The sequence below is a fragment of the Taudactylus pleione genome, unplaced genomic scaffold (genome assembly GCF_031769625.1).
Source record: "Taudactylus pleione unplaced genomic scaffold, aTauple2 ptg000230l, whole genome shotgun sequence".
NCBI classification, from domain to species: domain Eukaryota; kingdom Metazoa; phylum Chordata; class Amphibia; order Anura; family Myobatrachidae; genus Taudactylus; species Taudactylus pleione.
This window is the reverse complement of record NW_028284632.1, coordinates 4969939-4996177: the sequence shown is the minus strand read 5'-3', so window position 1 is coordinate 4996177 and position 26239 is coordinate 4969939. Positions and strand designations below refer to the sequence as shown.

Sequence of the window (26239 nt, the reverse complement as noted above, 5' to 3'; positions counted from 1 at the left end):
ACTAGTATCACAGATATCTCCTACATACCTTCCACTTGCGAAATGGCCCGCTGTCCCCATACACTAGTATCACAGATATCACCTACTTACCTTCCTCTTGCAGAATGGCCCGCTGTCCCCATACACTAGCATCACAGATATCACCTACTTACCTTCCTCTGGCAGAATGGCTCGCTGTCCCCATACACTAGTATCACAGATGTATCCTACTTACCTTCCTCTTGCGGAATGGCCTGCTGTCCCCATACATTAGTATCACAGATATCTCCTACTTACTTTCCTCTTGCAGAATGTCCCGCTGTCCCCATACACTACTATCACAGATATCTCCTACTTACCTTCCTCTCCCAGAATGGCCCGCTGTCCCCATACGCTAGTATCACAAATATCTCATACTTACCTTCCTCTTGCGGAATGGCCCGCTGTCCCCATACACTAGTATCACAAATATCTCCTACTTACCTTCCTCTTCTGGAATGGCCCGCTGTCCCCATACACTAGTATCACAGATATCTCCTGCTTACTATCCTCTTGCAGAATGGCCCGCTGTCCCCATACACTAGTATCACAAATATCTCCTGCTTACCTTCCTCTTGCGGAATGGCCCGCTGTCCCCATACACTAGTATCACAGATATCTCCTACTTACCTTCCTCTTGCGGAATGGCCCGCTGTCCCCATACACTAGTATCACAGATATCTCCTGCTTACTTTCCTCTTGCAGAATGGCCCGCTGTGCCCATACACTAGTATCACAGACATCGCCTACTTACCTTCCTCTCCCAGAATGGCCCACTGTCCCCATACACTAGTATCACAAATATCTCCTACTTACCTTCCTCTTGCGGAATGGCCCGCTGTCCCCATACACTAGTATCACAGATATCTCCTGCTTACTTTCCTCTTGCAGAATGGCCCGCTGTCCCCATACACTAGTATCACAGAGATCTCCTGTTTACTTTCCTCTTGCAGAATGGCGCGCTGTCCCCATACACTAGTAGCACAGACATCTCCTACTTACCTTCCTCTTGCGGAATGGCCCGCTGTCCCCATACACTAGTATCACAGATATCTCCTGCTTACCTTCCTCTTGCGGAATGGCCCGCTGTCCCCATACACTAGTATCACAGATATCTCCCGCTTACTTTCCTCTTGCAGAATGGCCCGCTGTGCCCATACACTAGTATCACAGACATCGCCTACTTACCTTCCTCTCCCAGAATGGCCCACTGTCCCCATACACTAGTATCACAAATATCTCCTACTTACCTTCCTCTTGCGGAATGGCCCGCTGTCCCCATACACTAGTATCACAGATATCTCCTGCTTACTTTCCTCTTGCAGAATGGCCCGCTGTCCCCATACACTAGTATGGGGACAGAATTCATCAAGCTCTGAAAATATAATATTGACTGTTGGAGCATTCGCCATTTTCAGATGGCTCCTGCTCCTGCATCGCAACCCGCTCCATCCCTATGGGAAGGAGGTCCGGGTTGCCATGAGGGATTCTTTCGGATCCCTCCGACTCTGTCCGGCTCCTTCCCCTGGACTTCGGGGCTCTTTTTTGCATACGTGACCTGTAGGTCGTGCATGCGCAGTCCCGTCAGTAGCAGTGAAGCGGCTTGTGGGGACAGCTGATATCGCTTCAGCTGTCACCGCACCGAAGCAATGATGAATTGCTCTGGTAGACACAGCGAGTCAGAATGTTAATTATCTGGGTCCGTACGGACGCCAATAATTAACATCATGAATATGCCCCCTAGACACATTTTGAGCGAGAAAATAGACACTCGCATGGGACCTGGCACGCTGAGAGGGGCTATATGGCGGGAAGAGAGCAACAGAGTATGAGGACATGTCTGTATTTATGTGGTCAGTAAGAACGGTCCTCTGTGAGGTTATATTGTCATACTGTACATCTCACTAGGGATTTTTTTTATTTTACCTTCTTCTAGATCAACACAATTCCTGTCTCTTGACCTTTTAAGTTTGTTGATCTTTAATAACTGTACTATATAACAAAATGTAAAAACTCCTGCAAATTATTCAGCGCTTCACCCTGTTCCCACCCTGCTGCCGGATGCACTGAGCCGGTGATGTCCAGAACATCTTGATGATGGGAAGCGTTCCTTGGGTCTGGAGAAAAACGTTTGGAATGACCTCAGACTGATTTCCCTCTGAACACTACTTACACTGTGTCACAGCGTAGACCTGCGCTCTCCAGCCCAGATGCATCATTTTCCCTTTATCCTGCTGAATTTAACCTGCTTCCCACAAGAAAGACAAGAGCACAATCCCATCGGAAGGAGGATGTGGCTTTAATAGAATTATGTCTGAACCAAAAGTTTGCTCCTGAAACAGATCACTTGTTTCGTCTTAGCTTTGAAGGGTTTTTTCACTCAGCAGACAATTAAGGCATAATGTATGGGGTGGGCCTGCTGTGATTACCACACAGGGGTCCTCTAATCCTGTTTCATTTGAATGTGGTTTTGTAGGAAGCTGCTACCACTTGAACATGAAAGGGAAGCTTCTGTGGGGAAGTTACTTCAGGTTGTGTTCCACAGATCTGCACAGTGTAATCCAGGCGCTGGCTCTGCTTCTTGTCACATGGAAATAAACACTGGCATACAGTAGTCCTATACAAACGTAACCACTGGAATGGAGGTCGGCTGGTTGTGTCTCCTTATCTAGCTGAACCAGGGCTGCATTAACCCTTCTTTCAATGTAGAGATCATAAAACAAGTACAGAAGATGCAGAAGAAGGTGATTGTCCTTTTAATCAACCAGAGCCTGGGAGAACAATAGTAATCTACTGTGCCAATGCAAGAATCAATGTAGTATTATTTTAAGTCATTGTTACTTACTAATATTTACTGTTAGGAAAAGTTTTTAAAGAAGTTTCCCAACTTCATACAGTATTCTGTTCTGTATTCACACAAAATGCAGACGCCCAGCGCTACATAATGCCGCCCCCTTACCTTTACTTACAATACCTCGCAAGACAGTGAAAACATCGGTAACATCGACAACCATCGGACCCATACACACAATAGTGGTTGACCTGACCTCACTCAGGAATTGCTAAACTTCCTGTCAGTATCTAGAGCTCTGGCTGCATATGCCATCGCAGAGGCTTAATTATGCACTTCCCTGTAATGGCGTCCAAATGCACAGGCACGCCTGCGTTTCTCTGACCACCCCCCATCACCACCCACAAACGGCACTTTCTGTCAATCACTTTATGAACGCAAACATCAGCCGGGTGCGTGCAAATTCGTGGCTGCGTCCTTGCTGAATCAGGCCCTGTGTAACAATTACACAGGAGTCTTGCATATGGTTACGATTTTATTATTGGTGCAACACAGTAGTACCCCTTATACACCACAGAGTATAGCCCCTTATTCACATCATGCCACCCAGTAGTTCCCCTGACACATATTACGCCACATAGAGCCCCTTATTCACATTATGCCACATAGTAGTACCCCTTATACACCACACAGTATAGACCCTTATTCACATTATGCCACACAGTAGTTCCCCTGACACACATTATGCCACATAGAGCCCCTTATTCACATCATGCCACATAGTAGTACCTCTTAAACACCACACAGTATAGCCCCTTATTCACATTATGCCACACAGTAGTGCCCCTTATACACATTTTGCCATATAGAGCCCCTTATTGACATTATGCCACATAGTAGTACCCCTTATACACCACACAGTATAGACCCTTAATCACATTATGCCACACAGTAGTGCCCCTTATTCACATTATGCCACATAGAGCCCCTTATTCATATTATGCCACATAGTAGGAGCCCCTTTACCTATTTGTTACTAAAAAGTGGACTGGGCCTAATTTCCAGCCATTCACCAGGGGCTCAGGTGCCTGCCTACCTTAGGGCGCATAAAGTGACCTGAGCCTAATACCAAGAGTCACTTTTACTTGGGGTCCCACATTGCACACCCTGCACCCATATAGTTTCATACTTACCCATCCGCAGTCACCAGAATGCTACTCCGCAGCTCCAGGCCAGCGATGCAGAGCAGCAAAAAATACTGGGAAAATGTTCCCAGTGTCTCGCGCATGCGCAGTACTGATGTCCCTAGGAAAATGGTTCTGGTGGCATTTTCCCGGAGACCCGTGCATGCACAGTAGATTGTGGTACCGGCCAGAATCGAATGCACCTGCCGGCCGGTGCTGCATCGTTAGAGACAGGAGGGGGCCCGCACTGAGTCTGCACATGAGCCCCTTCCTCTCTTAAAACACCCCTGGTTCTGCTCTCTCCTTCCTGTTCTTACAGATTTCACTAACCAGTCCAACATTAATTCAATGGCATCCACATTTATTATGGTCTCTGAGCGTCTAACTAGTACATTAAACTACTAGTATTCACCTTTAATAAATAAAGGTATTACCCCCTCAGTCCAAATTTTAAATTACTAGTATACATATTCCATAAATATATTGTTTTCCATCCTATACTTAATAAATAGCCCTCCTTCTCCTAAACGTAAATTACTAGACATGGCTAAGATGCTACTATTATATTAAATAGTCCTCACAAACTTCTTACCCACCATTACATGATTCATTCCCAACACACTATTAAATTAATAGCCCAATCCCCACCCCCACTATATGAAATGAGTAGCTCCCACCACACCATTAAATTCATACCCCCGCTCCAATAAATGATTAACCCCCACAGCAATAAATAGCCCAGCCACTCACCACCATTACATTAAATGATTAACTTCCATCACATCTAGAAATTAATATCACAGCTCCACATCCCCATCACATGAAATTATTAACCTCCACCTCACCAAACACTGGTAATATTTAATTTTTATATTTATTATTATTTATTATTATCCTTTATTTATATGGTGCCACAAGGGTTCCGCAGCACCTTACAAAGTACAGAAACAAATGAGCACACAAGACAACAGTTATTAACAGTACAGACAATGCAGGACAAGTACATGATTTATAAACAATGCTGCATAACACCTAAATAAGCAGCAGGGTGTCAGTAACCAAGTTTTAGATGCCATTGTAAATGAAAGTAAAAGTAAGGCAAGAAGAAGCACGTGAGGGAAGAGGGCCCTGCTTGTGAGAGCTTACATTTTAAAGGGGAGGGTCAGACAAACAGGGGTGACACAGATGGGCTAGATAGTGAGGAAGGAGCTTTGGAGCAGTGGGTTAGGATGAGCGCTGGAAAGCATTGAGGAAGAAATGGGTCTTGAGAGACGATTTGCAGATTAAGAGCCAAGAAGCCAAGTGATGGAGGAATTTTGAACAAAGGCCACGAAGACAAAAAAAATAAAAAATAAAATATATATGTTTAGAGAGAGATTACAGCGCCAACTGGGTATAAATCCTCCTAAATTGTGTTTTAGTTGTGTGTTACTTATCTCACACACATATACTTTAACCAAACCAAAAATTTATAGATGGTTATCACGCACTCCCCCAATTATATGGGTGTCAGCTCAACCAGTAAAAACAATGTATCAGTGGTAATCTGCTACATATATAAAAATGGAGCTATTAGAACTGGAATAGAGCGCCCAATGTGCTTATGTACCTTTATATATACACAAACGGTATTAAATTGATTAATGAACTGTGTAAAAAGTGCTGCAGTGCAAAAACTAATATATTAAGGGATACCTCCCAAACAATGAAGTACCCAAAATAAATATGAATCAAATTCATATAAATGTGCAACCGTGCATCAATTATTAAAGTGCAAAAATATGAAAGTGCAAATCAGACAATATTAAAAAATTAAAAAATAATAATTGTAATCAAAATCAGCAATAATATCCTTCCACATGAAGGATAAAATACATAAGAATTAAGAAAACAATTGCTCGTCTGTATATATATATATATATATATATATATATATATAAAAAAATACCATAAAAAATCAGAATAAATAGGGATTTTAAAAAATAAATAGCTTATCTGATAAAAAATGGCAAGTTCATGAATGGGTAGAGAACAGGGGCATCCAACGCGTTTCGTCCATATCCTGGACTTCTTCAAGGGATAGTGAGGCTCCTATGGGGTATCCAACATTTATACCCCCTCTAATAAGGACAAACAAGGAATGATAGCAATCGTTAGTGACATCACTTCCGGTTTTCCGATTAGCATAAGCTTATTAAAGAGTCATAGTTGTTATATATCCACTAAACTATTCTCTTATTAGCCACACTGTTCATATACATCATCATATTCCTAGAATTTAAAGTCATTTTAGATCTTTAATTAGAGTATTGCACCGTTTATGGGTTTATTGCGTCACTTCTGCCCTTAGTTCCAGCGGCACTTCCGCCCTTTACTTAGTATGGAGTATATTATGCTAATTTCCATTAGTTGTCTCCGGCTCACGTGACTTCCGCCCAATTTGCATACAGCGCTACACACCATCCTTGGCTTTCCGTGATAGGCTGGTCAGCCTGCTTCCTCCACTCGATCATCCGGTCATGTGTTCACGCCTCCTCCACTTGATCATCCGGTCATGTGTTAACACCTCCCCATGTCTGCCGGTATCCATCTTGGTACTCTCATTGATGTCCCCACTCGCGGCCATCTTTCTACTCCCGGTGACCATCTTATTGCTCTCATAGGTGTCCACTCGCGGCCATCTTTCTACTCCCAATAATTGTAATCTCCATGGTCATCACTGATGGCCTCCATCTTGGTCATCTCAGTGGTGTATCCTCCCGCGGCCATTTTACTACTCCTGGTGACTGTTATCTCCACAGCCATCTTCCTAATCTTTTCTATCTGTTATTAGGGCGCTTTAATCCTGGAAGTAGCAAATTTATTTAAATCTTTCCTATATGGCATAATGGAAACAATGTTAGTGTTAACATGTGACACATGTATTAAGCATGTCCAAAAATAAATAAATAAATAATTAAAATTTATGCTTCACACCAGATCTCTGCTTAAAAAAAAAAAACTATTATATATGAATAAATATAAAACAATATTGTGTATAAATAAGTCCCATTTATGTGATATAAATTATATGTGTAATGGTATTGGTAATATGGAATTTCCTCTCTTCTTTCTTTCCATGGTTCTCACTCAATATGTGTAGTCCATTCAATATTTATTTCAAAAGACTTCTTATTTGCTGCGTGGTTCATTCATGGACGTTCAGGTGTAGATCAGAGATTGCTTCATGGGTCATTTGTCCTGAGGGAATAATAACAGTGGGTCCCTTGGGAATCTACCGTACTTGGTCTTCCCTGGAGGTCTCCCATCTAAGTACTAACCAAGCCCAATGGTGCTTAGCTTCCAAGATCAGACGAGATTGGGCGCTCCAACACAGGTATGACAGTAGATATTATTGGGACATACTGTATACCCTCCTGACCTGTTTTCCTCCATCTCAATCTTCTTATAGGAAGGGAGCTATTTCATAATTGTCGTTAAATCCTCTAGGCGTCATAGTGTCCAATTCAAAGATCCAAAACATTTCCCGTTTAGATAATTTGTTCGCAAGGTCTCCTCCTCTGTCTCCCAATTCCACATGTTCTATTGCTTTAAACGTCAAGGCATCCGGATCCGATTTATGACATGAATTAAAATGTCTTGACACCATATGAGTCTCCACCTTATTTTTAATATTCCGTATATGTTCCTGTATGCAAAGTTTTAATGGTCGTTTCGTCTTGCCCACATATTTTGTTCCACATGAACATTCCAAGAGGTAAATCACTGAAGTTGAGTTGCAGTTGAGATGCTGTTTAATTTTGAATTCCTTATTACCCGCCGAGTTTTTAAAAAGCTTCCTCTCTCGGTGCAGGTATTTGCACACATTGCATCTACCACATTTATAACTCCCTGGACAACTGGGAAGGATGCTGGGTTTTAGAGTGTTAGTATCCTTTAGCATACTAGGTGATAGAGCATCTTTAAGGTTCCTTGATTGGGGGTCTAGGTGGTAAAATTTCCTTCAAAACTGGATCCATTAAAAGGATATTCCAATGTTTATTAAACGATTGCTTGATGTCTTTCTCCTGTGCATTATATGTTGTTATGAAGGGAATGATGTTTTTCTCTTTTTCTTTTTCCTTATCTTCTACGCTCTTGTAATCCAAGAGCGTACCCCTCTCCATGTTATTCATTTTCTCTTTTGCTTTCAAGAGGACTTTAGAAGGATATTCTTTTTCAAGGAATGTATTGGTTTATAACTGGATTTGTTCATCACATGTTTGTGCCTCACTACAATTTCGTTTTATCCTATGAAATTGTGAGTATGGTATGTTCTCCTTCCATCTTTTTAGATGTCCACTTTTAAAATGCAAATAGCTGTTGGTGTCTACTTGTTTTATAAAATTTTTGGTAATGATTTTATTTCCTTCTCCACATAGAATCAAATCCAGAAATTCAATGGTGCTCTTATTTATATTTGACGTGAATTTCAAATTCATGTTGTTATCTGTAATATGATCTAAAAACAACTTAAATGCCTCTTCTGACCCTTCCCATGTTATCAGGATATCATCTATATATCGCTTAACAAACTTAATATTTTCTTTAAAAGGGTTGTTGTCATAAATATAGTTCTTTTCCCAACATCCCATAAAAAGATTGGCAAAGCTAGGGGCAAATGTCGTCCCCATAGCAGTGCCACAAACTTGCCGTTAAAACTGGTGTAAAAATTTAAAATAATTATGATCCAGGATAAAAGTAATTAAATCGCATAAAAATTCTTTATGTGGAGTGCTCATTAATGTGTCCATATCAAAATATTCTCTGCATGCGTTAATCCCTTTAGAATGTTCAATACATGTGTATATCGATTGAACATCGATGGTGACCCATGAATAAGTACTTTTCCACTCCATGTCTTTTATGATTTGTAACAAATTTGTAGTATCTTTCAGATAAGATTGTAGTTCTCTAACATATTTACACAAGAATATATCAACATACTCGGACAGGTGTGAGGACAGTGAGTCTATCCCCGCAATGATAGGTCTTCCTGGGGGTTTTTCCATGGACTTATGAATTTTCGGCAGAAAATAAAATATGGGGGTAGTAGGATTAGTCTGTAGGAGGTATTGGAATTCCTCTTTGGTTAGAATATCATTATGTAGTCCGTATACCAGAAGTCTCCTCAGTTCATCAAGATAATTCTCCAAAGGGTCGTTATCCAATACAATGTAGGAATTGGTGTCACCCAATAGCCTCAAAGACTCATTAATATATTGGGATCTATCCATGATGACTATTCCCCCCCCCCTTTATCAGCTTGTTTTATAACAATGTCATTATTATTTTGTAGATTCTTCAGGGCTTCCTTTTCTTTATTTTTCAAATTATTTTTGGTCATAGTTTTCGGATTTTCCTCACAAAGGTCCTTCTTAACCAAATCATAGAAGACATTGATGTGGTTTCCTTTAGATTCAAGGGGATAATATTTTGATTTACACCTCAGTCCTGATTTGGAAGCATTCTCCTGGAAATTCTTCATCACTGCATTGTCTTTCCTAAGAAAATGTCTTTTTAATGTCAAGTTTCTTGTAAACTTATTAAGATCGATGAAGGTTTGAAATCTATTCATATTATTTGATGGAACAAACGTCAGTCCTTTATTCAGTAATGAGATTTCATATTTAGATAAGGTGTGTTTTGATAAGTTGAAGATCCCTCTCTCCTTGGGGTCTACATCAGATTCCTTCTTTTGTACTTTCTTCCTCCTACCTCCTCGTACCCCTCTTCTTCTCTTGTTCTTCTTTTCAAAGGGGACGCCACTTTCGTGGTTTCCCTGAAGAAGGTTTTTCTTGGATTCGTGAGATTCTGGTCCATGCCTGGGGATAAAAAATGGTCGGAGTCGCTATTGGATTCAAACCTTTGAAGTGTGGAGAACCGGTTCTTTGTATGATATGTGTTATGATTAGATTGCTCATTTACTAAATCTTCTCTCCTAAAACTTTGTTTTCTTCTAGGGGGAGCTGTTCTCCATGTGGTTTTTTCTTGCATGGGATTATTCATATGGTGTTGTCCTCCAGTTCTATGAAATCTACTCCAGTTCTTGACTTTATTCAGATCATAGTCCTGTTTGTCCCTAATAAATTTCCTCTCCTTCCCTTTCATGACATCCTCTTCAATACGATCCAACTTCCGTAATAAAACTTTATCATTAATTTTGTATTCTTCTTTATCCTTAAAGCTCTCCATGCATGTTTCTTTTTGTTTGATCTCAATTTCCAATTCTGACAAAGTATTTTTCTTCTCCATGATAATTAATTTCATCAAATCTATGGAGCAATTATGTAAGATCTTGTCCCATTTATCCATAAATTCTGATTTATCCATACCAAATGTTGGGTTTTTTAAAAGTCTCAAACCTCTAGGGACTCTAGGGACTCTATCAACTGATATAATGTTCGAGTCCCTTAATGTCCCACCATACTTTAATCTCTTTAGTAATGGATTTCTCTATTTCCCAGAACAAATTGTCTAGGTTTTCTGTTGGGACACTCTCTTGTATTAGGACATGGTCCTCATTGAAGATTTTTTGACAAAAATCACTTAGTTTATTCAGGCGTTCATTGTTCCTGTACATATTTATATGTTTATAGGTAGGCTTTCCCCAAAAGGCCGCTGTGTTCAATAACCAAGGTTTATGTTTAGAGAGAGATTACAGCGCCAACGGGGTATAAATCCTCCTAAATTGTGTTTTAGTTGTGTGTTACTTATCTCACATATACTTTAACCACACCAAAAATTTATAGATGGTTATCATGCACTCCCCCAATGATATGGGTGTCAGCTCAACCAGTAAAAACAATGTATCAGTGGTAATCTGCTACATATATAAAAATGGAGCTATTAGAACTGGAATAGAGCACCCAATGTGCTTATGTACCTTTATATATACACAAACGGTATTAAATTGATTAATGAACTGTGTAAAAAGTGCTGCAGTGCAAAAAATAATATATTAAGGGATACCTCCCAAACAATGAAGTACCTGAAATAAATATCAATCAAATTCATATAAATGTGCAACCGTGCATCAATTATTAAAGTGCAAAAATATGAAAGTGCAAATCAGACAATATTAAAAAATTTAAAAATAATAATTTTAATCAAAATCAGCAATAATATCCTTCCACATGAAGGACAAAATACATAAAAATTAAGAAAACAATTGCACGTCTGTATATATATATATATATATAAAAATACCATAAAAAATCAGAATAAATAGGGATTTTAAAAAATAAATATAGCTTATCTGATAAAAAATGGCAAGTTCATGAATGGGTAGAGAACAGGAGCAACCAACGCGTTTCATCCATATCCTGGACTTCTTCAAGGGATAGTGAGGCTCCTATGGGGTATCCAACATTTATACCCCCTCTAATAAAGACAAACAAGGAATGATAGCAATTGTTAGTGACATCACTTCCAGTTTTCCGATTAGCATAAGCTTATTAAAGAGTCATAGTTGTTATATATCCACTAAACTATTCTCTTATTAGCCACACTGTTCATATACATCATCATATTCCTAGAATTTAAAGTCATTTTAGATCTTTAGTTAGAGTATTGCACCATTTATGGTTTTATTGCGTCACTTCCGCCCTTAGTTCCCGCGGCACTTCCGCCCTTTACTTAGTATGGAGTATATTATGCTCATTTCCATTAGTTGTCTCCGGCTCACGTGACTTCCACCCAATTTGCATACAGCACTACACACCATCCTTGGCTTTCCGTGATAGGCTGGTCAGCCTGCTTCCTCCACTCGATCATCCGGTCATGTGTTCACGCCTCCTCCACTCGATCATCCCGTCATGTGTTCACACCTCCCCATGTCTGCCGGTATCCATCTTGGTACTCTCATTGATGTCCCCACTCGCGGCCATCTTTCTACTCCCGGTGACCATCTTATTGCTCTCATAGGTGTCCACTTGCGCCCATCTTTCTACTCCCAATAATTGTAATCTCCATGGTCATCACTGACGGCCTCCATCTTGGTCATCTCAGTGGTGTATCTGCCCGCGGCCATTTTACTACTCCTGGTGACTGTTATCTCCACAGCCATCTTCCTAATCTTTTCTATCTGTTATTAGGGCGCTTTAATCCTGGAAGTAGCAAATTTATTTAAATCTTTCCTATATGGCATAATGGAAACAATGTTAGTGTTAACATGTGACACATGTATTAAGCATGTCCAAAAATAAATAAATAAATTATTAAAATTTATGCTTCACACCAGATCTCTGCTTAAAAAAAATAAAAAATAAAAATATTGTATATGAATAAATATAAAACAATACTGTGTATAAATAAGTCCCATTTATGTGATATAAATTATATGTGTAATGGTATTGGTAATATGGAATTTCCTCTCTTCTTTCTTTCCATGGTTCTCACTCAATATGTGTAGTCCATTCAATATTTATTTCAAAAGACTTCTTATTTGCTGCGTGGTTCATTCATGGACGTTCAGGTGTAGATCAGAGATTGCTTCATGGGTCATTTGTCCTGACTTTTATCCTGGATCATAATTATTTAAAATTTTTACACCAGTTTTATCGGCAAGTTTGTGGCACTGCTATGGGGATGACATTTGCCCCTAGCTTTGCCAATCTTTTTATGGGATGTTGGGAAAAGAACTATATTTATGACAACAACCCTTTTAAAGAAAATATTAAGTTTTTTTAAGCGATATATAGATGATATCCTGATAATATGGGAAGGGTCAGAAGAGGCTTTTAAGTTGTTTTTAGATCATATTACAGATAACAACATGAATTTGAAATTCACGTCAAATATAAATAAGAGCACCATTGAATTTCTGGATTTGATTCTATGTGGAGAAGGAAATAAAATCATTACCAAAAATTTTATAAAACAAGTAGACACCAACAGCTATTTGCATTTTAAAAGTGGACATCTAAAAAGATGGAAGGAGAACATACCGTACTCACAATTTCATAGGATAAAACGAAATTGTAGTGAGGTACAAACATGTGATGAACAAATCCAGTTATACACCAATACATTCCTTGAAAAATAATATCCTTCTAAAGTCCTCTTGAAAGCAAAAGAGAAAATGAATAACATGGAGAGGGGTACGCTCTTGGATTACAAGAGCGTAGAAGATAAGGAAAAAGAAAAAGAGAAAAACATCATTCCCTTCATAACAACATATAATGCACAGGAGAAAGACATCAAGCAATCGTTTAATAAACATTGGAATATCCTTTTAATGGATCCAGTTTTGAAGGAAATTTTACAACCTAGACATCAAGGAACCTTAAAGATGCTCTATCACCTAGTATGCTAAAGGATACTAACACTCTAAAACCCAGCATCCTTCCCAGTTGTCCAGGGAGTTATAAATGTGGTAGATGCAATGTGTGCAAATACCTGCACCGAGAGAGGAAGCTTTTTAAGAACTCGGCGGGTAATAAGGAGTACAAAATTAAACAGCATCTCAATTGCAACTCAACTTCAGTGATTTACCTCTTGGAATGTTCATGTGGAACAAAATATGTGGGCAAGACGAAACGACCATTAAAACTTTGCATACAGGAACATATACGGAATATTAAAAATAAGGTGGAGACTCATATGGTGTCAAGACATTTTAATTCATGTCATAAATCGGATCTGGATGCCTTGACATTTAAAGCAATAGAACATGTGGAATTGGGAGACAGAGGAGGAGACCTTGTGAACAAATTATCTAAACGGGAAATGTTTTGGATCTTTGAATTGGACACTATGACGCCTAGAGGATTTAACGACAATTATGAAATTGCTCCCTTCCTATAAGAAGATCAAGATGGAGGAAAACAGGTCAGGAGGGTATACAGTATGTCCCAATAATATCTACTGTCATACCTGTGTTGGAGCGCCCAATCTCGTCTGATCTTGGAAGTTAAGCACCATTGGGCTTGGTTAGTACTTAGATGGGAGACCTCTAGGGAAGACCAGGTATGGTAGATTCCCAAGGGACCCACTGTTATTATTCCCTCAGGACAAATGACCCATGAAGCAAACTCTGATCTACACCTGAACGTCCATGAATGAACCACGCAGCAAATAAGAAGTCTTTTGAAATAAATATTGAATGGACTACACATATTGAGTGAGAACCATGGAAAGAAAGAAGAGAGGAAATTCCATATTACCAATACCATTACACATATAATTTATATCACATAAATGGGACTTTATATTTATACACAATATTGTTTTATATTTATTCATATACAATATTTTTTTTTTTTTTTAAGCAGAGATCTGGTGTGAAGCATAAATTTTAACAATTTATTTATTTATTTTTGGACATGCTTAATACATGTGTCACATGTTAACACTAACATTGTTTCCATTATGCCATATAGGAAAGATTTAAATAAATTTGCTACTTCCAGGATTAAAGCGCCCTAATAACAGATAGAAAAGATTAGGAAGATGGCTGTGGAGATAACAGTCACCAGGAGTAGTAAAATGGCCGCGTGTGGATACACCACTGAGATGACCAAGATGGAGGCCATCAGTGATGACCATGGAGATTACAATTATTGGGAGTAGAAAGATGGCCGCAAGTGGGGACATCAATGAGAGTACCAAGATGGATACCGGCAGACATGGGGAGGTGTGAACACATGACCGGATGATCGAGTGGAGGAGGCGTGAACACATGACCGGATGATCGAGTGGAGGAAGTGCCGCGGGAACTAAGGGCGGAAGTAACGCAATAAAACCATAAACGGTGCAATACTCTAACTAAAGCTCTAAAATGACTTTAAATTCTAGGAATATGATGATGTATATGAACAGTGTGGCTAATAAGAGAATAGTTTAGTGGATATATAACAACTATGACTCTTTAATAAGCTTATGCTAATCGGAAAACTGGAAGTGATGTCACTAACGATTGCTATCATTCCTTGTTTGTCCTTATTAGAGGGGGTATAAATGTTGGATACCCCATAGGAGCCTCACTATCCCTTGAAGAAGTCCAGGATACGGACGAAACACGTTGGATGCTCCTGTTCTCTACCCATTCATGAACTTGCCATTTTTTATCAGATAAGCTATATTCATTTTTTAAAATCCCTATTTATTCTGATTTTTTATGGTATTTATATATATATATATATATATATATATATATATACAGACGTGCAATTGCTTTCTTAATGTTTATGTATTTTATCCTTCATGTGGAAGGATATTATTGCTGATTTTGATTAAAATTATTATTTTTTAATTTTTTTATATTGTCTGATTTGCACTTTCATATTTTTGCACTTTAATAATTGATGCACGGTTGCACATTTATATGAATTTGATTGATATTTATTTCGGGTACTTCATTGTTTGGGAGGTAACCCTTAATATATTATTTTTTGCACTGCAGCACTTTTTACACAGTTCATTAATCAATTTAATACCGTTTGTGTATATATAAAGGTACATAAGCACATTGGGCGCTCTATTCCAGTTCTAATAGCTCTCTCTCTCTCTCTCTCTATATATATATATATATATATATATATATATATGCACCACTAGGATCTACAAGGAAATATTAATGATGTTACTGACAATAAAATGCTTTCATCTGCAATGCTTATAGGCACTTTGCGGTAATCTCACAGAACTGACCCCCCCCCCCACCTTGTAATGTCCTATCTACAAGGTGAAAAACAGAAGAAACTCCAAGAACTAGTTACAACTAACTGTGTTAGCACTTAGGAGCTCATTCAGAGTTGGTCGTTGCGGCCGCACGGTCGTACGCCACCGATGTTCACTATACTGCGCATGCGTAAAGTTCGCAATGCACGTGCGCAAATTAGCCGCTACGATCAGAAATTTCTCTCTCCTTGAACACAGCCAGGTCGGTAGTTTGAGTGACAGATGGAGGCGTTTGTGGGTGGTAACAGGGGAAGGTGCTTGAAAATGGGGGAGTGGAGATCCGAACGCAGGCGTGCCTCATTATGCGAACGGCGTTTTATGGGAGTGCATACGGATTATGGGAGTGCATAATTAACAAAGTAGAGTCATGGCACATGTGACATGGGAGGTTTTTACACTGACATGATCGTAGAGCTTAAGAGAGGGCATGGTCAACCTTAAGCTCTACGACCAGATCCGAACGCAGGCGTGCCTCATTATGCGAACGGCGTTTTATGGGAGTGCATACGGATTATGGGAGTGCATAATTAACAAAGTAGAGTCATGGCACATGTGACATGGGAGGTTTTTACACTGACATGATCGTAGAGCTTAAGAGAGGGCATTGTCAACCTTAAGCTCTACGACCAGTTCCGATGGTTTCCGATGGTCTCGATTAATCCTTATATGCCCGGAGATGACGTGCAATGCATACGAGAAGGGGCGTATTTTTTTGTCTTCCGACCGCTTCCTCCCCTTGGTCGGCCAACTACCGATCCGAACTTAGGGACGCAACTTGAGAGGGAATCATTTGAATATCCGGCCCCTTTTTCCGTTAGACCGTGCAGCCGCTTCGACCGACTCTGAATGAGGTCCTTAACGCTTTCACTAGAGTGCTTGCTAGCATCACAAAGTGGAAACTCAGTGGCGGTGGTGGTGTGTGTGTGTGTGGGAGCAATTCTGCATCAACCCAATTAGCATAAATTAATAGATTGGACTTGACTTTTAATGATATAACCGTGTAATTTCTGATACAACTAATTAGAAAACGCGCTTTGAAAAAAATGTTGGCACCAGTATATTTTACTTATTAAACATTAATAGATTCAGACAAGTTGGCAGTATTAGACATCAATGTTACAGTACATGTCTGTGTTTTCCCAACAGATTGGAAGTTTCTGGATTGCAATGGATTGCTGCTGTGGTGTAATTCCAGCCACATAGAAACTCTGTACGAAGCAGACTTGGGCAATGAGAGTTAGGAACAGCAAAACCGGTAGCTGGTATATATCCCTGCTGCTGGCACAGACAGGTGCCCACACTAATAAAATGCTCTAATAACATTTCTCGTAAGATGTTTGGCTGTTTGCTTGGTGAGCGATTCCCTGGCATATTCTGCTGGAAAATACTAGGTGTATTACAGGATAATGGGGATATTTGTTGGGTTCACTGAAGAACCGACTGTTCTCACTTTGAGATTCCTGTAACAATCTGTTCCATTACGAATTCTCGGAGGTGACTCTAAATAGTGAACACACTAGAAAGGTTTTGTTTTTTTAATTTCTTGGTTTTTTAAAATGCATTGTATGTTTTATAGTATTCTTTGTATAAAAAAAACAAAAGTTCCTTGCTATTATATTACCTGGGTATAACTTAGAAGGGATGCAGTCATAATGGCGACATTGACAGTATGCAATTGTATAGCAGCATCCCATTGCTTGCGCCCCATGGTTTAATTCTGTCCCCCTCTGAATCAGTCCCATAGTGCCCAACTATGAATATAGGGGGTCATTCAGACCCGCTCGCGAGTGGCAGTACGCTCGCAAGTGGGTCGATGTTCCCCACTGCGCATGCGCACGACGGAGGGAGCTCCGTCATGCGCATGCGCGAGACCCGGGGAGCGACGGGCTTTCCATCGCTCCGGGTCTCGCACCAAAGGGGGCGTGCTGTCGATGTTGATTGACAGCACGCCCCCTTTGGTGGGTGTGCCGGGGGCGTGGCTGCCAGATGGAGGCGTTCCCATGGGAACGCCTACCGTCTGAAGCCGGCCCCACTGACATCACTAGTGATGTGAGTGGGAGTGATTTTGGCTCTGATAGAGCCAAAATCACTCCAGGGCTTGTGGCAGGGAGACCCTACCGCAGGGTCTCCGTCGCAAGTCCGATGGTCGCGATGGTCAAAACCATTGCGACCATCTTTTTGGCCGCTCGCATATGCTGTGGGTGGTCCCCCACAGCTATGCGAGCGGCCAGGAGGCCGCTCCATTTTCATGGAGGAGGGCCCTGATTCAGAGCGAGAGCTCTGGTCAGAGCATTCATCTCTGAATCAGGCCCATAGACCCTGATTCAGAAATGGATGCAAACCCGATATTTTCACAGGTGAGCGAATGTCAGTGGTATGCGCATGCACTGTGCATGTATCAGCTTTCATTACTGTCGGAGGTTGTAGCAAGGATTTGTCCACAGTGTGATTGACAGTCAGGGAGTGTTTAGAGGCGGTAAATGGGGAGTGTCGGTTCAAACGCAGGCGTGTCCGCACCATTTGGAGGTGTGTTGCAAACTGCGATTGCGATCCAATGCACAGAAAAAATGTCTCTGGAGTCTCAGGGTCTCATTCAGAGGCGCTCGTAGGATGCAAGCGGTCGCACAGAAAGAGGGTGGCCGCTTGCATCCTGAACGGCCGCCTCCATGTCGGTCGTTAGGCTATGGGTTAACACCCACAGCTCTAACGACCGCTAAGGGAGATGGTCGCGATGGTCAACCTAGGGTAGGGTCTCGTCAACCTTAAGCCCCAGGGAGCTTCCTGCTCTGATCGAGCAGGAAGCTCCCCACTGACATCACTAGTGATGTCAGTGGGGAGGCCCCCAAATGGCAAGCGTTCCAGCGGGAACTCCTCCGTTTGGGTAGGCACGCCTCCTGCCCGCCCAGCAAACGGAGGAGCTGTCAATCAACATCGACAGCTCGCTCCGTCTGCTTCGAGCCCGCTAACGACGAATCACCCGTCGTTAGCGGGGGCTCGCGCATGCGCACGACGGAGCCGTCTCCGTCGTGCGCATGCCCTGTGGACCAACATGGAGTAAGGTCCTCAGTTCAGGCAGCCATTCTGCACAACTATAAGGTAACTCAGATGTTCGATGTCCCACTAACCAGGTCCATAACCATTTTGAATTGTAGCTTGTAATGCATAAAAATTTAGAAGTTTTTTCCTAGTGTGAAAACTTTCTTACTACAAATGGATTTGGAAATTATTTGTCTCATGTTTAATTCAAACTATTTGGGTCATTAGGGCCTGGCAGTAATTACACCTGTAAATTGTTTATTTTCTGCCAGTGTAAAATGAATGCCCAATTCTGTGGTGTCTTTGGATCTTAAACCGGCATTGGGGGGTTTCCAAGGACAGCATTAAGGAAAAACAGAAGATTTATTAGACAGCTTCCTTCAATAAGTTTGACAAATTTCACAAGAAAAACAAGGAGACCTAATTTGTGGAAACTACAGTTGAAACGGTGATTAAACAAGATTATTTGAAAATTATATTTCTCTGCTGTTTTTACATTTTGTGTTGTTGCAAAGTTCCAAAAAATAAAACTACTTGATTAACACAGTGTTTTGTTTGTAAATGCCTGTACAAATACTGTATCTCATAGAGGTAATTGGCAGAATCTTTGCCAAGCACAGACTGCTAGATTTATTTGGCAAAGAGCCACTAACTTCCTGTAATCCCAATGAATAGTTAGTGTTATGGAACATACTGGGAACTCTAACACACAGGAAAGGACTAACCTCCAGAAAGTAACTTTGAAGCAGCAAGTATAATTCTTAGTACCCTTAGTTCTGTGTATGGGTAGACTGTAAACACATGGGGGTGCTATAGTAGTTTTATCTATAACTTAAATGGGGAGTTGGAATGTTTACCCTAATATACATTTCATATTATATATTACCACCACCACCATTTATTTTTAAATCAAATCTCTCTCTATATAAAATAATGTTCCCGGTCCTGGGGTCTGTGTGTTTGTTCGGGCTAATCTCAAGAACCACTGGACGGTTTTTGATGGGATTTTTACTATTCTATACATCATTGGTCGATGAAGGCTTAGGTGTATGAACCATTCATCTGTGACAAAAGGGAGCAGAGCAGTGACTATTTTAGTGAAGCAGTCAGAGAAAAAAATCTTATTTAACACCAAGTTGAAGTACAGTAGCTGCCCATGGTGCTGAAACAGCAAAGTGAGAGCCATTCAGAGCTAGCAATGGCCCTCATTCAGAGCCGTACGCTCTGAGCAGAGCGCACGCTCTGAATGAGGGCCGGGCTCCATTTTCATGGAGCGTCCTCCTGGACGCTCGTATAGCTGTGGGTCACCACCCACAGGCTATACGAGCGTGCATTGTGATGGTCGCGATGGTCGAGACCATCGCGACCATCGAATTTGCGAGCCGGAGCCTGCGGTTGAGGTTTTCAACCGCAAGCTCCGGAGTGATTTTGGCTCTATCAGAGCCAAAATCACTCCCACTGACATCACTAGTGATGTCAGTGGGCCAGCTTCTGACGGGAGGCGTTCCCGTGGGAACGCCCCCGGCAGGGAGGCACGCCCCGGCACGCCCACCAAAGGGGGCGTGCTGTCAATCAACATTGACAGCACGCCCCCTTTGATCGGACACAACGAGCAAAGGACTTTCCTTCGCTCGTCGCGTCTGGCGCATGCGCACGACGGAGCTCCCTCCGTCGTGCGCATGCTCAGTCCATAACATCGACCCACTTGCGAGCGGACAGCCCATCGCGAGTGGGTCTGAATCAGGCCCAATGTGCCCTGTTGCTTAGCAGCAGCCTCTAGAGGGGATGGAGCCAGAGAGAGAGCAGGATCACATTTAATGCAGACAGAGAATGATATGCAGCCTCCAACGAACCCGTAAAGATGGCCTAATGCAGTCACAGTAGACAGGAAGGAGCCAGGGGAGGCATAGATATCAGGAATTTAATAAACACAAACACCCATCAGAACACCATCAAATGATTTCCATTTAATGGTGACAAACATCGGACTGCCACCATCAAACACTACCATAGGAACAAAAACATTGATGGTTAGTAACCATTGGATTCCGTTGTCATCCCTACTCTGAACACTCTCCAGAGAGATGTTCCCGCGCAGCCACAAACCCTCGGTGAACAGAAGGCACCTCCCAATGGAAGTCAGTACTGTTCTCAGATAGGGGCACCATGGTGAGGAAGCTCAACAGGAAGCCCAGGAAATATAGGGTAAATTGTGCAAAGAGGACATTGCTCATTGCCATGTTTAGCAGCTGGGGAGGGTTGCACATGGAGGCTACAGAGATATGCACAAGTGCCCCAATCTGGGAACATGCTGCTAATAATGCTTTAGGTAGCTAGAACACAAATCTCTCCATGATCCTCCTGCCCTTCCTAGCAGATCCCAGTGGCTTGGCCCCAGCCAGCGGCAGGGCAGCAGCAAGGGGTGTTGTGGTGACACTGTGTGAGATGCAGGGGGCAGGAGTGAGAAGCAGGGGGTTGTGTGAGATGCAGAGGCCTGTGGTGTGATGCAGGGGGCTGTGCTAAGAAGTAGGAGTGAGAAGAAGTGGCCTGTGGTGGAGCAATATAGGATGCTGTGGTAAAATGCAGGGGCCAGAAGTGAGAAGTAGGAGGGGGGCTGTGGTGAGATGCAGGGGACTGTGGTGACTGAGGTTTGCAGGAGAGATGGTCATATATAAGTCCTCCTCATAGATGGAATAAGCAACAGGACAATATACATGGGTGTTATCAGGTAGCAAGGACTAAGAGCAGCACGGTGTAGTGAGACTGGACTTGGAGAATGCACTTATGTTGTAGTGAGACTTGGAAAATGCACTAGGTGCTGTAGTGAGACCGGACTTGGAGAATACACTGGAGTTGGAGTGAAACCAGACTTGAAGAATACACTGGAGCCGGAGTCATCAGAGAGACTAGCACAACTAACAAGGGAGCTAGAAACAAAGCATGTGTCAGCGATGAAGTTCAGGAACTGAATGCTGTGGGGAGCGATGCTTTATACCCTGTGCCTCACCGGGATGAGCTGATACCGTCAGGTGGCCACTGATCTGGATACCCATTGGAGATTTAGCGGTCAGCTGACCAGGATCACTGGGGGCACATCAAGGGGCATTACTACTGGGGCACTGAAGGGAGCATTACTACTGGGGGCACTACAAAGGCATTAGAAATGGGGGCACTACAGGGGCCCTTACTACTGGGGGCACTGCAGGGGGCATTACTACTTGGGGCACTACTACAGGGGCATTACTTTTAGGGGCATTATTACCAGGGGCATTATTACTACTGGGGGCACTGCATAGAGGGACCACTACTGGGGGCACTGCATAGGAGGACTACTACTGGGGGCACTGTATAAGGGGCACTACTGGGGGCACTGCATAGGGGGACCACTACTGAAGGCACTGTATAAGGGGCACTACTGGAGGCACTGCATAGGGGGACCACTACTGGGGGCACTGTATAAGGGTCACTACTGGGGGCACTGCATAGGGGGACCACTACTGGGGGCACTGTATAATGGGCACTACTGGGGGCACTGCATAGGGGGACCTCTACTGGGGGCACTGTATAAGGGGCACTGCATAGGGGGACCACTACTGGGGACACTGCATAGGGGGAACACTACTGGAAGTACTGCATAGGGGGACCACTACTGGAGGCACTGCATAGGGGGACCATTACTGGGGGACACTACATAGGCAGGCACTGCATAGGGGGACCTCTACTGAGGGCACTGCATAGGGGGACCACTACTGGGGGCACTGTATAAAAGGAACTGCATGGGGGCAGTGGCAGCTGGGGCTGGCATACGTGGAGGGGGGTGGTCAATTTTAATTTGGGGGGTCACCAACATTTATTTTGCCTCCGGGCACCTGGGATGAAGTAATGTCCACTGGAACTATGCGCTGCTAGACTAAGTATCTATCATACGTGCCTCAGCCCGTCAGAGGATACTCATGAGACGCCTGTGCTGCCAGTTCTACCAGCACATTGATGTTGGTGGACAGAGGAAGCTGATGCCCCTGCTGAATAAAGGGAGCCCCCCGGAAAACCCTTGTACAAGTGAGTTAGCATCCAAAGAGGCAGGTAACGGGGACTGTGGGGTTTTGCTGGCGCTTCTGTGACACTTTCATACATATTAGCTAAGTCACATATGAGACACTTTTGTACCCTAAGACAAAGAAACCCAAGTTGTGTAACCTTTCTTACGTAACTCCTCCTATCCTTTTATCAATGATGTGGCTTGTTTACAAATCCTATCAGGTTTTCCACAGGGAGTCCCATAATGAACACGAGCTGCCTTGTCCTGCTACCACTGGCTTTGTTGGATATCATCAGAAATATGGTGCTATATTTATGAAATAATTAACAGAAATACGGCTCCGCTCCACATTTCTGTACATGCTGGAAATGTGCACAGAAGACTATGGCACGCACTGACTGGTGCCAGCCTTTTATTACAGTGGGGTGCACACCGGCCAGCTCCAGTCTTAAAACACAGCTTCCATAATAACTGCTTCTCCTCTTTAATGTTTTTATTCCTTATTCTAAATACAGCAGTTCCCAGCTGGAGAACCTCTGATGCTTTGCTTTTTCTGTTGCAGCAATACACAGTAACAATGCTTAACTATTTACTTCTGTGTCCCAAAAGTTGCCATCATGCCTGTTTCTAAATCATGACATTACCCAGGTGTTAATTGTAATGTACTGTCCTTGTTATCAGCAACATGTAGTTGATTTTCAGTAGCTTTGGTTTTTGTGTACTCAGGTTGCTAGGCAACCATATTTCACCTTGCCTTCCTGAGCTGATAGGAATTCCTCTGCAGCTGATTCGTTAGCCTTGCTGGGCTCCTTCCTGCTCAGTAGTCACAGCTGATCAGCAGCAATTGCAGTCATGTGTTGCTCACATGATTTCTTCCTAGATTCTGATTGGCCAGGATGCTAATAAATACATTCAGTGCCATTCCCACCTTGCTGTTGTTAGTTTTTTTTTTTTTTTTTTTTACCTAGTCAGTCTTGTTCTTGTTCCTGTATTTTGTTGTTAATTATTGAACCCTCTTTGTATGACCTCTGCTTGTGTTTTGGATTAAACCTTTGACCGCTGCCCTCCTTTTTTTTTTTTTTTTAACCATTGCTCCAGTCTTCAGCCGGCCCAGCTCTTTGCCTGTCATTTGAACATTCTACATTATAAGAGCCACATTTAAAAATGTACCTAAACACCAGCGGCATATTTCGGTTAGTATTGAAGTGATACTATTGAATATGCCACTGGTATTCAGCATTACTTACCTCTCCAGCGAGACCTGGCGACACTTCCCCTCCTCCACGGCATCTTCTGCTCTGTGGCTGGCAGCCCATCGTATGCACATGGCACTTTCACCCAGCAGTGCCTGAAGCCAGAAAGGCAGCAGCCAGGTCCCCCTTGCTGGCAATATAGTCCGTATTGTTCTCACCATTTAAAGATGGTGTAAGCGATATAGTGTCAAACAGTGGTAATCTTAGATTAAGTGCTAAAGGGGTAATGTCTTGTTGATAAGTGTGGCCCTAATTTCCCTGACTGTGCATGCGATTTGTGTTTTGTTCTGTTTCATTGGTCTGTGTGTTTCCATGTGTGCTCCGTTTCCTGCCATTGTCTGCATTGGTGCTGTTAGCAATGCTGTACTACTGGGATCAAGTCCAGGGGGCATCTGAACGTTGTAGTTCCAGGAAAGGCGGCTGCTATTGGTGAAGGATAGGTTCTATGGCAGTCACAATCCGCTAACGTGCAGTACTAACCCTAACATCAATGCTGCATACACACGTAACGATTTTGTTAATGAACGATTTTCGTTAACGATTTTCATTCAGTTTTTCCCTTGAAAGAGTGAACGATTTTTTGAAGTGTAATGAACGATTTTTTGAACGATTTTTTGAACGATGAACGAAAAATGTTCCTTCCCTTAATGAAAATTGTTAAGTTGGACAGTATGAAATGGATGATGAACTACAAACTACAAACGGGAGCGCACTTGAACGATTATCGTTCATCGTTGTAATTCAGAAAGTGAATGATTTTTTGAACAATAACGACGTCGTTATCGTTAAATCGTTCAAAAAATCGTTACTTGTGTATGGACCTTTGACTCTGCCAATATAAATCAATATTTTAAAATAAACTTTTTCACTGCACAGATTTTACAGACCAAAAGCCAACCATGATTTTATTATCTAATATTGGCCCTGATTCAGACCCACTCGCGAGCGGCTGTCCGCTCGCAAGTGGGTCGATGTTCTGCACTGAGCATGGGCACGACGGAGGGAGCTCCGTCGAGCGCATGCGCCAGACGCGACGAGCGAAGGAAAGTCCTTCGCTCGTTGTGTCTGATCAAAGGGGGCGTGCTGTCGATGTTGATTGACAGCACGCCCCCTTTGGTGGGCGTGCCGGGGGCGTGCCTCCCTGACGGGGGCGTTCCCACGGGAACGCCTCCGTCAGAAGCCGGCCCACTGACATCACTAGTGATGTCAGTGGGAGTGATTTTGGCTCTGATAGAGCCAAAATCACTCCGGGGCTTGCGGTTGAAAACCTCAACCGCAGGCTCCGGCTCGCAGTTTCGATGATCGCGATGGTCACGACCATCGCGGCCATCAATCTGCACGCTCGTATAGGCTGTGGGTGGTGACCCACAGCTATACGAGCGTCCAGGAGGACGCTCCATTTTTATGGAGAGCGGCCCTCATTCAGAGCGTGCGCTCTGCACAGAGCGTACGGCTCTGAATGAGGGCCTTTGTCCTTAAAGATCTGAAAACAGGAAAGTATCAAATTCTGCTGAAATTCATAACGTTGTTGCCAAGTTCTCAATGAATAACTCGTCATATTTCCCAAGTGAAGAACAGCTGGGGAAAAACAATTATTGTTTGGACAATAGATAAAAATCTCTTGGACCAACAATAATTTGTTATGTGCCACAGTGTACATAAAACAGATTCATGTGTGACACCAGCTTTGTGGGAGTAAAACCCTATTTATACAAATGTTAACACTCGTTTGAATTATTTTAGACCAATGTGTTTTATGCCTATGAGATTTAAAGGACGATTTAATAAAATGATCATATTAAAATCTACATAGGATACTGGGCCTGATTCAGACCCGCTCGCGAGCGTAGGACGCTCACAAGCGGGTCGATGGTGCCCTAAAGCGCATGCGCACCACGGAGGGAGCTCCGTCGTGCGCATGCGCGAGACCCGAATAACGACGGCAAAGCCGTCATTATGGGTCTCGCACCAAAGGGGGCGTGCTGTCGATGGTGACTGACAGCACGCCCCCTTTGATGGGCGTGGTGGGGGCGTGGCTGCCAGACGGAGGCGTTCCCATGGGAACGCCTACCGTCTGAGTCCGGCCCCACTGACATCAGTAATGATGTCAGTGGGAGTGATTTTGGCTCTGATAGAGCAGGGTCTCGTCGCAAGCCAGATGGTCGCGATGGTCTTGACCATCGCGACCATCATCATG

General features: G+C 42.6%; 2 pseudogenes; one reads left to right on the top strand and one right to left on the bottom strand.

The window, feature by feature from the left end:
• Positions 1–7264: 7264 nt before the first annotated feature.
• Positions 7265–7383, bottom strand: LOC148516943 (5S ribosomal RNA; annotated as a pseudogene).
• A 6511-nt stretch (positions 7384–13894) lies between these two features.
• LOC148516942 (5S ribosomal RNA) lies at positions 13895–14013 on the top strand (annotated as a pseudogene).
• Positions 14014–26239: the final 12226 nt, after the last annotated feature.